The following is a 6,397-nucleotide window of genomic DNA, read 5'->3' as shown; positions in this document are numbered from 1 at the left end:
AAAATTCAATGCACTGAAAAAACAGTGAACCCACCAGGAAGAAAACGTTTGATTAATTTTAGAAAATTTTGAATAGTTTTAGAAATTTTTAACTAAACAGTATTACAAGCGCTGGCATCACGCCGATGTCACAAAAATAAGTAAATATTTTTCGACAAATTCAAGAAAATTTATTAGACATAAATTATTGTTTTCACTTTTTAAAGAAAATTTTGTAGTTTGAAGGAAAAAATTGGAGTTCAAAATTGCAAGAATGTCTGTAGTGACATACAAAGTTCATGATGGACGCTGTTGTAGTAAAATTTACAAATTTTAAGAAATAATGAACTATTTTGTGAGAAGTACGAATTTAGTATAACTTTTTACTTCATTTGCGTATAATTTTTTCCCGTCTTTTAGTTCATTTAACTAACGTACGCAAAAAATTATTAGAGTACATGAAACTTTCTCCAAATATAATAATTTCATGAACTAAAATATAGTTAAATTGGCTTTAGTGAAATAGTGAGTTCACTTTTTTTTGAGTGTGGAAATACAATTAAAAAAAAATGTGTAGCAAACAAAGTTTTGCAAAATTTTCTATAGAAATAAAATTTTGCAAAATATTCTATAGAAACAAAATTTTGACTAAATTTTCTATAGAAATAAAATTTTGAGAAAAAAATATTTCTATAGTAATAAAATGTTGAATACATTTTTTTATAGCAGTATCAGTGAGCATCAGTGAGAAAAAAGATTTGAGAAAATTTGCTATAGAAATAAAATTTGACAATTTTTTCTTATAGAAATAAAATTTTGGAAAAATTATCAATACAAATACAATTTTAGAAAAATTTTTGTGTAGTATATAAAATTCTGCAAAATATTCTACAGAAACAAAATTTTGACTAAATTTTCTATAGAAATAAATTTTTGACAAAATTATCTATGGAAATAAAATTTTTACCAAATTTTCTAATACAAAAATTTATTACTATAAAATTTTGGCAAAATTTTCTATAAAAGTAAAATTTTGACTTAAAGTTTTATAGAAATAAAATTATCAATAGAAATAAAATTTTGAAAAAATGTTTGTGTAACAAACAAAATTTTGCAAAATTTTCTAGAAATAAAATTTTGCAAAATATTCTATAGAAACAAAAAATCTATAAAGACATGAAACACATTGAACTGACATTTGACTCAATTTTCTATAGAAATAAAATTTTGACTAAATTTTCTATAGAAAAAAATATTTCTATAGTAATAAAATTTTGAATAAATTTTTTATAGAAATAAAATTTTGACAAAATTTGCTATAGAAATAAAATTTTGACAAAACTTTTTATAGAAATAACATTTTCACAAAATTTTCTATAAAAAACAACTTTTAAAAAATTTTCTGTCAATATTCCACATATGTATATGGTCTTAAAATAAAATAAAAAGAATAATTTCGATTGTTCGAAATATTTCAAATAAACTGATATGGGCATTAAAATGGATCGATACTAGTCTAACATTCTAGGAAACATAAAAAGATAGCCGTAATTGGAAGTTGATTTTCATTTACAATCATGCTGTACATTGATCGAATGAATAACGCAATGGAAACTAATTTGCGTAAAAACTTGCTTAGTTACAAAAATGTGAAGTGTTTTAAAAAATTTGGATTAGCCGGAGTCGGAGTCGAGCAAAATTTTTACGACTCCGACTCCAGCAAAATCTTCAGACTCCGACTCCAAGACTCCCACTCCGCCTCCACAGCCCTGCTTTTTATACCCACCACCATAGAATGGTGACGGGGGTATAATAAGTTTGTCATTCCGTTTGTAACACATCGAAATATCGATTTCCGACTATATAAAGTATATATATTCTTGATCAGGGAGAAATTCTAAGACGATATAACCATGTTCATCTGGCTGTCTATCTGTCTGTTGTAATCACGATACAGTCTTCAATAATGAAGCATTCGTGCTGAAATTTCGCACAAACTCGTCTTTTGTCTGCAGACAGGTCAAGTTCGAAGATGGGCTATATCGGTCCAGGATTTGATATAGTCCCCATATAAACCGACCTCCCGATTTGGGGTCTTGGGCTTATAGAAACCGTAGTTCTTAACCAATTTGCCTGAAATTTGAAATCTAGAAGTAGTTTGGGACCATAAAGAGGTGTACCAAAAATGGTGAGTATCGGTCCATGTTTTTGTATAGCCCCCATATAGACCGATCCTCCGATTTTACTTCTTGGACTTATAGAAACCGTAGTTTTCATCCAATTTGCCTGAAATTTGAATTCTAGATGTCTTTTAGGAACACAAAGAAGTGTGAAAATGGTGAGTATCGGCCCATGTTTTGGTATAGCCACCATATAGACCGATCTCCCGATTTTAAATTTTGGGCTTCTAGAATCCGCCCTATGGGAAATGGATCAACAACAGGACCGGTACAGGACTAGTCCACCGTGGTGCAATGGTTAGCATGCCCGCCTTGCATACACAAGGTCGTGGGTTCGATTCCTGCTACGGCCGAACACCAAAAAGTTTTTCAGCGGTGGATTATCCCACCTTTGTAATGCTGGTGACATTTCTGAATGTTTCAAAGCTTCTCTAAGTGGTTTCACTGGAATGTGGAACGCCGTTCGGACTGGGCTATAAAAAGGAGGTCCCTTGTCATTGAGCTTAACATGGAATCGGGCAGCACTCAGTGATAAAAGAGAAGTTCACCACTGTGGTATCACAATGGAATGAATAGCCTAAGTGAGCCTGATATATCGGGCTGCCACATAACCTAACCTAACCTAACATATCTTCCAATTCGGGCCATAAAAAATTCGTTATCATCTCACGATAGCGAACACCATTCAGAGTAACTGCCTGACCGGCCTCATTTTGGAAAAAATACGGCCCGATGATGCCGCCAGCCCATAAACCGCACCAAACAGTCACTCTTTGTGGGTGCATTGGTTTTTCGACAATCACTCTTGGATTCTCATTCGCCCAAATGCGGCAATTCTGTTTATTGACGAATCCACTGAGGTGAAAATGTGCTTCATCACTGAAGATGATTTTCTTCGAAAATTGATCATCCACTGTTGCCATTTCTTGGATCCATTCTGCCCATTCGCGATGTCCATGGTTCAAATTGAGTAAGTCTGAAATATAGAAATATAGTCTACCAATAGGAGTGCCGCATATGGTGTGTATCGGTCCATGTTTTGGTGGGCGTCTATATAGATCGATCTCACGATTTGACTTAATGAGCATCTGACACGGCAATTCTAATTCGATTTGGAAATTTATAGTTATTTTTGGAAATCTGGAGAATAGTTCTGGTAATAACCATAAAGGCCACTAGGCCCCGTTAATCCGTTCCCTCTTAAGTAGGCTTTCTATGGATTACATAGGAATATATTTAGAAACACACACATTCACTCAATCTCTTTCTTTCTCTCTAGAGGCGATATGGAAATTTCATTGTCTTGTTCACTAGCACCTCATCATTAATACCGTAAATCTATACATATGTCCATATGAAAGGATACCTTTCCAATATAGTACCAGCATATCTTCAATATCTCTTGTATGGATTCGTTGTTATGCATGTCCATGTTTTGAATCTCATGTCTCATCTTCTCATCGCCATCACCATCACCATTATCCATGGGAAAAGCAAAACAATGAATGAAGTGAAGCTTTAGAAAAATCTGAACTTTTCAGTCAACTAGTATTCCTTTGTGTTGTTGTTATTATCCTTGTTGAGGACTTGTATGTTGTTGCATAAATTAAAAGAGACTTCCTGATGCAGCATAACCATTTCGTATTGGGTGACATAAGCAAACTATTACCTCTAGGCCATTTGTGTTATGGACCATAGAACTATGGGCTGTTGGTTGTTAACCTATTCATTGATAGTTGATGGTAAAGAGTTTCTGTGATGCAAAAATCACCTTAAGTATTTTGGCTGAGAACTATGCAAGATGAATGGTGACAGTGTAGAACATGTTAAGTTCATTGGAGATCATGATCCACTAATGCTGCTATTGTGGGTCGTGTGACATTTCCTCAGGGTTTATGACCAGTGATTGACCCCTTGTTTAATTGGATATTTCGCCTAAAACCCAATTTTATAAATTTTTAAATTGCATAGGGTGGACATATTATTGGGGATAATTTGGATTTGATAGATACACAGTAATAGAGTCTACTGGGCCATTCTTATACTCTCCACCTGTCCGATAACAAAATTGTCATTTCGTTTCTAAGGCATCGAATTATGGGTCTCAGAAACGGTTGCCACAGTTGGTAGAATTCTATCAAAAATGGTAATTTTTACTGTTTGGTAGATTGAAAGGATTCGTTATGATTGAAAGGATTCCTATAGAAATAATATTTCGACAAAATTTTCTATACAAATAAAATGTTGACAAAATTTTCTATAGAAATAAAATTTTGACAAAATTTTCTATAGAAATAAAATGTTGACAAAACTTTCTATAGGAATAAAATTTTGACAGAACTTTTTTCTAGGAACAAAATTTTGAAAAAAAATTCTATACCAGTACAATTTTGACAAAATTTTCTATACCAGTACAATTTTGACAAAATTTTCTATACCAGTAAAATTTTGACCAGATTTCTATAGAAATAACATTTTGTTAAAATTTTCTATATGAATAAAATTTTCAAAAAATTTTCTATAGGAATACAATTTTGACAAAATTTTCTATTGAAATAAAATTTTGACAAAATTTTCTTTAGAAATAAAATTTTAACAAAATTTTCTTTAAAAGTAAAACTTTGACAAAATTTTCTATAGAAATAAAATTTTGCAAGAACTTTTTCTAGGAAAAATTTTGACAAAATTTTCTATACCAGTAAAATTTTGACAAAATTTTCTATAGAAATAAAATCATGAAAAATTTTCTATTGAAATAAAATTAAAAAAAAAATTCTATAGACAAAAATTTTGACAAAACTTCCTATAAAAATAAAATTCGGCAAAATCTTCTATAGAAATAAGATTTTGAAAAAGTTTACTTTAAAAATAAGATTTTAACAAAATTTTCTAAATAAACAAAAAAAATTTAATAGAAATAAAATTTTGATAAAATTTTCTATAAAAATAACATTTTGACAAAATGTTCTATAGGAATAGAATTTTTGAGAAATTTTCTTACAAAATAAAATGTTGCCAAATTTTCTATAGGAATACAATTTTGACAAAATTTTCTATAGGAATAAAATTTTGACAGAACTTTTTCTGGGAATCAAATTTTGACAAAATTTTCTATACCAGCACAATTTTGACAAAATTTTCTATACCAGTAAAATTTTCTCCAGATTTTCTATAGAAATAAAATTTTGACAAAATTTTCTTTAGAAATAAAATTTTAACAAACTTTTCTTTAGAAGTAAAATTTTGACAAAATTTTCTATAGGAATAAAATTTTCAAAAAAAATTTTGACAAAATTTTCTATAGAAATAAAATTTTGACAAATAAAATTTTAACAAAATTTTCTTTAGATGGAAAATTTTGACAAAATTTTCTATAGAAATAAAATTTTGATAAAATTTTCTATAGGAATAAAATTTTGACAGAACTTTTGCTGATATAGAAAATGTTTACAAAATTTTCTATACCAGTAAAATCTTGACCAGATTTTCTATAGAAATGAAATTTTGATAAAATTTTCTATATGAATAAAATTTTGACAAATTGTTCTAGAGAAATAAAATTTTGACAAAATTTTCTTTAGAAATAAAATTTTAACAAACTTTTCTTTAGAAGTAAAATTTTGACAAAATTTTCTATAGAAATACAATTTTGAAAGAACTTTTTCTAGGAATAAAATTTTGACAAAATTTTCTGTACCAGTAAAATTTTGACCAAAGTTTTCTATAGAAATAAAACTTTATCAAAATTTTTTATAGAAATAAAATTTTGACAAAATTTTCTATAGAAATAAAATCATGAAAAATGTTCTATAGAAATAAAATTAAAAAAAAAATCTATAGAAATAAAATTTTGACAAAACTTTCTATAGAAATAAAATTTTGACAAAATTTTCTATAGAAATAAGATCTTGAAAAAGTTTACTTTAAAAATAAGATTTTAGCAAAATTTTCTAAATAAATAAAAAATTTCCATAGAAATAAAATTTTGACAAAATTTTCTATAAAAATAACATTTTGACAAAATTTTCTATAGGAATAGAATTTTTGAGAAATTTTCTATAGGAATAAAATTTTGACAGAACTTTTTCTGGGAATAAAATTTTGACAAAATTTTCTATACCAGCACAATTTTGACAAAATTTTCTATACCAGTAAAATTTTCACCAAATTTTCTATAGAAATAAAATTTTGACAAAATTTTCTTTAGAAATAAAATTTTAACAAACTTTTCTTTCGAA

The sequence above is a fragment of the Haematobia irritans genome, chromosome 1 (genome assembly GCF_050003625.1).
Source record: "Haematobia irritans isolate KBUSLIRL chromosome 1, ASM5000362v1, whole genome shotgun sequence".
NCBI lineage: Eukaryota > Metazoa > Arthropoda > Insecta > Diptera > Muscidae > Haematobia > Haematobia irritans.
The sequence above is the reverse complement of the archived record's forward strand: the minus strand, read 5'-3'. Positions refer to the sequence as shown.